At 33.0% G+C, this 11,634-nt stretch overlaps 1 protein-coding gene across 1 annotated transcript in view; it reads left to right on the top strand.

Moving 5' to 3' along the window:
* The first annotated feature begins 1,392 nt into the window (after positions 1 to 1,392).
* LOC130902058 (uncharacterized) overlaps positions 1,393 to 11,634 on the top strand; it is a 51,455-nt gene continuing 41,213 nt past the window's right edge. Inside the window, exon 1 of the mRNA XM_057813862.1 lies at positions 1,393 to 1,684. The gene's annotated coding sequence lies outside the window, so the exon portion shown is untranslated. The remainder of the gene's footprint in view (positions 1,685 to 11,634) is intronic.

The following is an 11,634-nucleotide window of genomic DNA, read 5'->3' as shown; positions in this document are numbered from 1 at the left end:
GAAAAAATCTGTATTTATAATATTTTAAATGTGTTTATTAATTTATCTAAAAAATATTTCTCTTCATATTCAGATGAATAAAATCATTATTATTTTTTTCATTTTTTCCAATATAAGCTTTCCACGCAATGCAGAGCGAATCCACAGTGACTCACAAATTGATTTCCAACAACCAACAGACGACGCCATAGCCTCTGTCGTCATCATTACTGTAATATTAAATCAACTATAAACGCCAAAAACATTGAATCACAATTGATAAGATTCACGTAAGAACAGCCATCTCTTTTTATCACGAGACTTGCTATTTCGAGGTGGGAGAAAGAACGTAAACACGAATAAAAGCCTTCCGAGACTAATTTATAGGTGGCCATACACCAAATAAAATTTTCATTATAGATTTCGAGTATGGATTATATAGAGGGGTTTCTCATAAATAATTTCGATTTCCAATGATCACTTTGTTTATTAAATAATCATACAAAAAGAAAGTCGAAGTACTTAGGTAAAACAATTATTTGGGCTCAGATTTAAAAGAAATAGAAATTTGACAAATTTATTTATTCATTATATTGAATATAGAACATGTTTTGATCGTTATATAAAAATAAACGGTGATGTTATACTTTCGCGGTCCCCTCGTTTTTTGATTCTAGAAAATCCAAAAATTATATTGGTTAGGTTAGGTTACGTTGGGTTAGGTTAGTTTAGGTTAGGTTAGGGGGGTTAACTTTTCATATTGTACACTTGGTTACAATAACTGATTTTAAAAATTTTTTTGTTCATATAAATCATAAATCAACATTTTTGTGTAAATTTTTTTTTCAATTTGTTCCTTCTTTTCACGAACAATTAAAGCCCTGAAACTAATATGTTTTCATTTTTTTTATTCCCATAATTTTTTTTCGTAAATCCGTAAATAATAAAAAAAGGTTTTAAGAAAAAATTCATCAAAATCGGAGGATTTTTCGATTTTCTAGGACCATGAAATGAGGGGATCGCGAAAGTATAAAATTACTGAATAAATTTATAGATATTGTTTCTCTTTCCTTGAAAAAATCTCAATGACGCTATTTTAATCTATTTATTTCCATATTGCTATTTTTTATTAGAAAAATAATAAAATAGTAATAAAATATTCAAATATTTAATAGAAAAATATTGTCAGTAAGGAAAATTTACGATTAACATTCGATTTTGTAAAATTCGACAAATATGGTTTGAAGATTATAATTGTAATAATTTTGTATTTATATTAATAATTATAAAATATGTTTGTACAATTGAAGATAAAACTTAAAAAGTAAATACAATAATTTCCTCAATTTTTTTATATATATTAGAGTAGTGTGTGGTTAGCTATTCATAGTGAAGAAACTGTGTGCGCGGTAGACGTTTATCCGGCATACACAACACTTGACACATTGAAGGTTGCAGCGTTTGAGTATAGAGGAGTCATTCCAGTTGATTGCATATACCAGTAAAATTACTTGTTTGATTTGTCTACAGATAGTGAGTTGTCAAGTACCGGTAGTAAAAACATCTAAACACTTCATTTACGTACTAATTAAGTACATTTTCTCTAATATTATATCGTTTTATTTAAAACTTGTAAATCTGTAAAAATTGTGATAGTTTTAAGTGGTAGTTTTGAGAAAACGTGTACAATTTAATTTGGTTAGAGGTAAGTACTATTAAATCAATTTTGAAATAATATATTTCTCAGTTTTTAACTAATGTGTAATAAATATATATTATAATAATTATTATAGGTTATAGAAACTATCTAAAAATACCTTGGTTTTTCAGAATACCAGTCTTTAAAACATATTTAAATGTAGATTTCCTTACAAAATCAGCCGCGCATGTTATAAACAAAAATCAATATTTGCTCCATATTTTCTAACGATACCAGTAACTGAGCTACCGGTTTTTGCAAACTTATAAAAAATTTATTACTATATACTGCTCTGTTTACATTTTAGTCATAAACTTTACTTGGGACAGTTTTAACGCATTAATATAATTTTTCAGTACCTGTACTTTGGATCGCGTTTTTCTATTCGTAATTTTTTTTTATCAATGCAATACTCAACAAACCGATAACAATTATTAATCACACCGTGTTGATAAAGAAAATAAATTTGATTAAACAATAATATTGACTTATTATAATGTTCAGGTCTAATATATACAGGGTGTCAATTTGAAAAGATACTATATTTATAAAAAATTAAAAAATATGTATAACCACGTAATATTTATTTTTTAAGGGAAGTTTGTAGGCGGGTTTTCAATTTAATTACAACGACTCTAGCGGGGGCGGTCATAATCCCTAAAATCTAAATTTGAAAGGAGGGTTGTATAACACCACTACGACCTGACTTATCGTCAATGTAATTAACATTAATATAAAGGGTGGTTTTAAAAAAATACAATACACTCGATTTTTTTTCGCTTATGATTCGAAATAATTCGAAAATAATAAAATTAATCACAAAAAAGATTCTTATAGTAGAGGAAATTTACTAAAAAAAGACTACTCCCTAAAGTTACGTTCATTGAATGATAATTTTTACGTGCTCCGCGCGGTTGCTTCAACCCCATCTCTGTTATATAAAAAAATAAATAAAAAAAACTCAAATAATGGTCATAAAAATCCAAAATTTCTCGGAGGCTTTTTTACATAATACAATTGCAACAAGAAAGTAGTAACCGCTGACTTGTTTTTGTTTTTGCGTCTCATCAGATCCTCTCTTTCGGTGTTTCTAATTCGAACTGAAGATAACACAAGCGAGCTCTGCTATTAATGGTGTTATCTTCAGTCTGCAGTTCGTATAAGAGACATCGAACGAAAGGCTGTGACACCGCTCTGATGAGACGCAAAAACTTCGAAACTAGACGACCTTCTACATTCAATAGCGCACCATGAGGGATATCGGCAAAAAGTTCGATAGATATCACGTTTTTTGGAACAGATATAAATCTATATTCGTTGCGGTATAGGCATGGAAGTAGTTGTTTCTTCTGTTGTGAAATAGGACCATATACTATTCGGCGCCACTTTTGGAACCATTATAAAAAAAATTGGAGAAAACTACGTTAACATTTGAAAATTCTTGACGTTTTGGCTTCCACTTTGAAGCCCTTCTGAAGAGAGTTGTTATTCGTTCATTCTGCTTCCTACACGTAACGAATCCCCCCCTTTTTTTGATTGATTTCTAAGTCTTAATCTGCCTACTCCTTGGAATTTCACAGAGGAAATGAAAATAAACTTATACTAGAAGTATAAAACTGTGTAGAGGTTCAAAAGCTGTCCACGTATGACTATGTCAAGATTGCTTGTGTCCTTTGGATACATTCTGGTATCCAAAGAAATGAAAGGCTTGGCGTAAAGTATAGTCACGAGTACGTTACCGGTTTTCCCAATTTCCGTACGCGATAGTTACATCAAAAGTCTAATCATAGAAAACCTGGAGACAGCTTTTTGATAAGGTTTTTGGAAACCACGGGCATTCGACACACCAATAGCTTCTTCGTAGGGTCATCCAAGCTAGTGGGGGAATAGGGTCATCCAGCTCTTAAGAGATAAGATTAATCAGTTTCGGCCACTGGTATACGGATTGCATCCCAAAACCACTTGTTCTCCAAAGTGTTTTTTGGGATATCCTTTGAAGAAGCGGGGGATCAGATCGAAATCAATTACGTAACACATATCTCAATAAGTCGTGTGACTCACTAAGAAAAATATATTTTTTGTCAAAAATCGATTTTATTCATCAATGTTAACTTCTTCAAGAGCAATACAATCAATCCAACGCATCTCTAACTTCTCGATGCCGTGCTTGTAGGATTTGTCTTTTGCCTCCTTCATTTGAGGTAAATTTCTTACCGGCAAGCATTTTTCTGAGATCAGCGAATAGCCAGTAGTCACAGGGGGACAAATTTGGACTATACGGTGGATGAGGAAGAAATTCGAAGTGTAATTCGTTCAATTTAACCATCGTTGCCATCGACTTGTGAACCGGTATATTGTCTTGGTAAAACAGTGGTTTTTTTTTCGACATATGAGGTCGTTTTTCCTTGATTTTTGCAATCAAACGTTTCTCTCTTTTGGAAATAGTAGATGAACAATATTCCATGCGCATCCCAAAATACTAAAGTCATAACCTTCCCATCTAACTGTCTTTGGACGATTCGGACCTGGTTCGTGATTGTTTTGATTACGGAGTGAAGTGATGCATCCATGTTTCATCCAATGTCACATATCGAGGCAAAAAATCTGATTTATTAGGTGTAAATGGCCAAACACTCCTCCGAATCATCAACATTTTATTTTTGATCGGCACCCATTTTGAAAAAAGCTCTTTCTCGTGGTCAAAAGTTCACGCATAATTGCAAATACATTGCCTTCTGATATCTTTACTGCCTCAGCTATCACACGCAATTTCAATTTACGACTAGATATAACTAATTTGTGGACTTTTTGTATGTTTTCTGGAGTAAGCACCTCAATTGGACGTCAAGAACGTTCACCATCTGTACGACCACGTTTAAATTCAGCAAACCAATAACAAATGGTTCTTTTCGATGGATCAGAGTCTGGATAACACTTTTGAAGCCATTGCTGAGCTTGTACAGCATTTTTTATCAAGGAGCAATAATAAATTAATACACTAAATTGTTTTGAACATAACAAAAGTAGCTTAGCTTCACTTAAATGGCTGTCACTTTTTTCTGACTAATCGAAACGTCATGAAATTTTACACATAGTATTTTGAAAGTTGGTACTTCATAAACGTCATATGGATTAGACAATGGCAGCGTCATCTGTGTGTCACCAAGCAATTTGTTAGAATCAAGCTTTCTAATAACAAAATTCTAATTGCATATGGTCTGAAGATAACAAAACCCTCTTCAAAAAACCATTCAAGGTACTGGGGGGATATTTTAGCTCGAAAGAAATAAACTAAGACTAGTCATCGGGTTGATTACTAACCACTAGTATACGGAAAGTCCCTTAAGATTATACTCCATATTGTTTATTTGCGCCATCGCCTCCACCTCCGGTGAGTTTGCGAACATATCCTGTGAAGAAGCGGTAGTTAGCTTCGACATCAAGTAGATAGATATGCGTAGGCTTCTTCAATGTTTACCATACGAAGTAGATCTTCATAATAGTCGGCTACAATGGTTTAATTAGAATCCAGTTTAACCCTAGCGTCAATAAATTGTTATTTCATCAAGATGTTTCTTAGGAGTGGATATTGAATTTTGATAATTATAAACTTGTTTTCTAATATTTGCAATTATCTGTTAACTTTCTAATTAAATGAAAATTCAAAATTTATCATTTGATATTTGTATATTTTTTCCTTTGACCTTGACATATTATTTACGTCTCTGAAATTTGATATACATATTTGTAATTAAATCTTTAAACGCGCTTGTATTATTTTTCTATTTCTTTATAAAAATACCTACATGGTTGATTAGTTTACCGTACAAGGTGGCAACCTAATTTTGACGACGAAAAAAATTACTGTCGTAGTATATTCAAGTATGAAGGGGAACCGGAATGTAATATCTTTGAAATATCTCGAGATAACATCCAACTTATCACATTATAGTCTATTTTTATGTGCAAGAAGAAAGTGATAAAACCTAATTACTAATCCAAAAATTAGTACGGCTATTTTCAATATTATTACAGAATAATCGAAATATTGAAATCAAAAAGTTTTCGGACCCTTATTGGTGTTTAATAACCATGAGCTGGACAATACTATAGAAGAAGTTTTGGAGTGGTTAAAAGCTCTGCGTACAAAAGATTTCAAAGATAAGATATATAAGTACCCAGTGGCGTATTTACCATAGAGCTACGGTCCGGGGCGGCAGGCTTTCAGCCAGAGCTGTCTCCTTAGTGGCGCTCCTTAGCTTACACAGTGCACGAGTCTGCGGGGCGGTTGGTTGACGGTCCTATAGCCTAGCGTTGGGAACGTGGTTTTCCGTTGTAATAATCTCTCGGAATTCGCTCTGTCCTCTTTTCAACTAGTTACTTTCGGCTTGAAACCAACCTGTCCTTCAGGCTCCAAAAGCAAGACAGCAGTAGATATAATTATTGACGGTGATCCACTTCGTTACTTACTTAGTTTTGTTAATCTCATCTTTAAACCGGCCACGAAATACTGAACAAAAATTGAGGTTAGGGATTTGTTTACTTAAGGTTATCGAAAAATCAAATTTTAAACCTATATAACAAGTATGACACAATGTTCTTTATACCTTGTGAAAAAATGGAACATGGATGCGACGCGAAGGGTCTCCATGAAAGATATTTAATATTCTAAACCAGCGGTTCTTAACCTATGGGTCGCGAGTCGTATTTCTGGTCGCGCTGAGTCGAACCAAAAAAGTTATTAATACACCAAATAATAAGTAATACCAACACCTCCCTAATACAAATTATTCCATAATACAATGTTTCGGTTTTACCGCTCTTCGCAAATGGCCTTCCGGAAGTGACGTCCAATCTTCTAAGAGGTGTTAATAATACGCCATTGCTTTGCGTGCGCGCAGACTCAGTAAGCTCTCTGTCAAAAACTCGTTTCTGCGTATTATGTTGTGAATAACAGTGAAACGTGAATACAAGCATTTTAGAAACAAATTTTGTCTTATTATTAATAGTGGAGTGATCAAGCTGCAGTGCGTATTGTAAATTTGTAATCACCCTAATAATGGCAAAACGTGAATACAAGGAAGCATTTTTAGAATTAGGTTTTACTTGCATTTATGATCGAGGAGTGAACAAACCGGAATGCGTGTTGTGCAGTGAAATATTAAGTAATGAATCGATGAAACCGAACAAACTTAAAAGACATTTTGATGCAAAACATAAAAATTTTTCCTTTGAGGGAAAAGATCGGAACTTTTTTCGATAGAAAAGCCCATTTAAAAAGACAGCGTTTGGATGCACCAAGTAGTGATGGTTTTATAAATTCTGCCAATGAAACGACAGATGTAAGTAAAGATGCTCAACTCATGATTTACGTACGGTAGGTATCCAGGTTTAACAGATATACAAGAGGATATTTTATTTTGCAAACCAATGTCAACAACATGAAGATATTTTTCTTATGGTCGATTCGTTTTTTAAAGAAAAAGGATTAAATTGGAATCAGTGTTTCAAAATGTCAATTATTGTCAAAAAGTTATAAATAAATTTTAATTTGGTCAATAAAAATGATTAAAAACACTTGATTATTAATTAAATTTTCCTTGGATCGAAAAGTACTTTTGTTTATCTTTATTATTAGAAAAATAAATGAAAAATTTGTGAGTTAAAAAAATAATCATCGTAGGATTGAAATTTTTTCAAAATACGATCTAATATAAAGCAATGAAAAAATTTTGACTTTGTTTTGGGTCGCGACATGAACATATTTCTCAAATTTGGGTCGCGGCTTAAAAAGATTAAGAACTACTGTACTAAACATCTTAATCAAGATTGGAACAAATTAACAAAGCAACAGACGAAAAATACTTATTACTTTATAATTACAAAAATAAATAGTGGAATGAGCGAGACTTGAACCTGGGACCTCCCGCATGTAAGCCTAGTACTCTAATTACTACGCTAAGGAGACCTTAATAATACGTTTTTTACGCACTACTGCTTAAAGTATGGTAGTAGAAAAAAGATCTATTTCCTTTGCATCATAGATTTTGATACTGCTCTCCTTGTAACCTCAATATCTTCAAGCCTCAAAATTCCACTATTAAAACGACTAAATCAACGCTGTGCTGTTCGCTCAGTGTGTCTTCCCTAAAATTTAAACTTTTCTTATCAATAACATTCCAACAATATAAGAATTTTATATTTATTGCACCCCATACTATTTATTTTAAAAACGTACTGCATCTTCAATAAGAGTCAATGTATTTCAAATTACCAATTTTTCAAAACAGGTAGAAGACAAGCGTTTATCAGCTATTATTTATTTATATAAAGAATGTGCTGACACTCGAATTAATCATTGTGATATAATTAATAATTACTAAGAAAAAATTATCTTGATGTAAATAATTGGAACACGCAATCAAGAATGACTACTTATAAATTCCTATCGTATAATATCAACAAATTTATTGCGACTTGTTGTATTTCAATGGATTGATTATAAAAACATTTCGATTGATTTAATTTTATCATTAAAACTTCTTTCGTAATTAATTATAGAAAGAAATTGAAGGGAAAATAGGCACAAGTATGCTAAGCCACCCCACAACGATCATCATGAAAAATCGATTTATCATATCTATACCTACGTCTCAAGCCCGAGCGAGGGTTGTTAAACTGCTCTGATGAGACGTAATAACGTCGAAACTAGTGACTAGTTAAACCTCTATTTACAATTGCTAGCCATTGGGGATCTTAATATTGGCAAAAAGGGTGATTGACATCACGATCTTCAAATGAGTTGTAATTCAATATTCCTTGAGATATTAGCCAGAAAAGTAGTTTTTTCTCCTTTGATGAACGGCAGAATACATTTTCGAAATTATTTCGAAGGTGAATAGTATAAATCTTTTATTTTGATACATGGTTAGATTAGGTTAGGTTAAGAATTTTTTTTTCATCTCCTTTCCTTCCGAGTCGCCAAAAATCTTTTTAGGTACAATCATCTAGTGTTTGATAGAGTATGGTAAAAATTTAAAGCCTTGCAGTTTTTGTCTACATTTTACACACCTCATTTACCATCAGAATCTATAGTATCGGCGACTAAGCTAGATTTCTACCTGACCAGTGGTTCGCAGCTGGAAGTGAAGATGGCGCCAGCTAGCGTTCGCTGGGGAATATTTAACTACATAAAACAAATAGCGACGTTTTTTGACGTTGTCTTCAGTTAGGGTCTCAAGACCGAACGAGAGCTGTTAAACTTCTCTGATGAGACGTAATAACGTTAAAACTAGTCAAAAACGGCGATTAACATCATGCTCTTCAGAGGAGTTGTAATTCAATATTCCTCGAGACATTAGCCAGGAAAGTAGTTTTTTCTCCTTTTTTGAACGGAATTATTTCGGAGGTGTATAGTAGAAATCTTTTATTTTGATACATGGTTAGATTAGGTTAGGTTAAGAATCTTTTTTCATCTCCTTTCCTTGCCAGACAAAATCTTTTTAGATACAATCATCTCGTATTGATAGAGTATATGGTAAAAATTTAGTCATTTTCTAATTTCCCGCCACGAACTGCGGTGTGGAACAGTGAAATGAAAATAATGAGGGCATGTTGAGACTTTATATTAAATGCAACCCCCTGTATTATATTCATTTTTCCGTTAATTGATCCTGAAGTATAAGAAGAATAAGTAAAAAACAAAATAATAATGTCAATGTAGGAGATGTTCAACTCAACATCTCAAGCGTTACTTTTTAAGTCATCTAAGTTGAGCAGTTTATTTTGTATGCAGTATCTTTGACACATCCTCACAAAAAGTCTAATGGCTTCAGGAGATCGTACTGGTCATTCTATCGATTCAATTCTTCTTATCACCGATTTGGAAAAATTTGGTTCAGGTACTGCCCAACATTGATTTGGTAATGAGGCGGTGATCCATCTTGCTGAACCCCCAATTACTGCTCCAAAAATTATTTCCGAGTAGTACTAAATATTCATCTCCAATCGCGTTGCCATCGATGGAAAATGGTCATACGATGTGATTTCCAACAATTCCTGTCTAAGAATGAACTTTTCAGGATATTGCGTATATTCTTCCCGCATCCAGTGAGGATACTTATTAGACTAATTCCGTATCATCACTTACTGCATTGGCAGTTATTTTTTCATCTGTCCCACATTATCAAACTCGTGAAACTACTTTTCTATTTTGCTAATTATTTCTTGGGATAGAAACGAAAGAAATTTTGGGAATTATTATGAACAAAATTATTTGCACTAACCATAATGTGTTCCTATTGATCCTATTTTAGAATTTTAGAACTCTTTCGTCTCATTATTATCAGCACTTTCAGATAATTCTTCTTAAAATGATCTTTCCCGTTTTTCGTCAGAAAAGACTTGTTTTTTCCCCGATTCTATCTTTGTCTTCATATTTCCATGCCTTCAGTCTTATCACCATTTAATTTGAGCCCGAATCTTTGTAATTCTATTTGACTCCTTAAAATCAATCAAATGTACCATCGCGATGTGGAAATATTGTAGCCAATTTAGACAGCTCTTCCAAGGACTTATCTCCATTGGTACAAATCTCAACCAGCAAACAGGTTCAGCAGACCACTGTTAGTCCAAGAGACATTAGAGGAATGCCTGTTATTCATCCACACGAAGAGGTTCAGCTGTCCATAAAATAAAAATTCAGGAGTCTCGGGCAAAAAAGGATATCAAAGGCAGAAAACTTTTACAAAGACAGAAACATACAACAGCTAAAAGTGGTCGACTAGTAATTCTGGAGAAATACCTTATGAAGATTCTAGTGAATCCATCAATGAAAAAAATGTCGAAGGCTTTATATGCAACAAGAAGTTTTCTCGAGATCGACGTGGCGAAAAGTGCAATGCATGGAATGTGCTTCATGGTCTCATAAACTGTGCTCAGGGGCCAAGAACAAAAAGAAAAACATGTTTGGTTGGGTGATTTTCTCATTATTTTATACCACTTTTATCTCTTTATATTTAATATTATATCAATTTTCACATGTGACCTTAGACTAATAAATTGTTTGTTATTTGAATAGTAGAAATTGATTTTTCCTTCCATTTTCTCAATTTTTTTGATGGTAAGTTCAAATTTTAAGAGTTTCTTTCTTGTCAATTAAGGATTTTACAAATGGAAATGTGAGTGGGGGACAAAATTTGGGCCCTTTACCTTGTATAACTTTCTATGTAAACGGTTCAAATTTTCTTACATTTCCATGCGAGGTATTACCATATTTTTTCCATGGTAACTAGACTAAATGGAGTATTATTCGAAACAGAAATGAGGTCGAGAAAATAGCTTTGTTATTTCATAATTTGAGTCGTTATTCCGATCCACATTGGATTTGTTTCAAGCATCATTAGTGCGAATTTTCTCGATACTATTTTCGTCTTTACATGATCATTAAAAGTAGAAAAGAATGTTATGAAAATGCACATTCACTTATAAAAGTATAAATAACTTGTGTTAGAAAGTTGCCAACTATTAACAGTATTTCAGAGACATCAGTCACGAAAATTAAATGACGGTTTACATTTTTTTTGGCGCCTGCGGTTGTGTATCTCTTACTGTTTATAAATACAAATATTTATTGGTAAATCAATTTTTTACTTCGACATATTAAACGACAAAAACACGGGTGATTTTGTTCTGCTCTTTTTCGTCTACTCTCTTTACGATTCTGTCCTCTGTTCTTTCTCTTCAATCCAGTCTTCTTGTATCTAACGTTACCATTCTTTTTTTGGCCAGCCTTTTCTCCTTCCATTTGTGCTTTCCGGGCAATTTCGTTTTGAAATCAGTCCATAGATATGTCGCAACCAGCCGGTTCTTAGTGCTCTACTACTTGTGTAATTTTAGACTCGCAGAAGACGACAACTGCAGATTCTGCGAGAAAGCCATGGAAACAGCAAAGCGTC

Source organism: Diorhabda carinulata, chromosome X (assembly GCF_026250575.1).
Source record: "Diorhabda carinulata isolate Delta chromosome X, icDioCari1.1, whole genome shotgun sequence".
Lineage (NCBI taxonomy): Eukaryota > Metazoa > Arthropoda > Insecta > Coleoptera > Chrysomelidae > Diorhabda > Diorhabda carinulata.
Note: the sequence above shows the minus strand (reverse complement) of the source record. Positions and strands in the feature narration are given on the sequence as shown.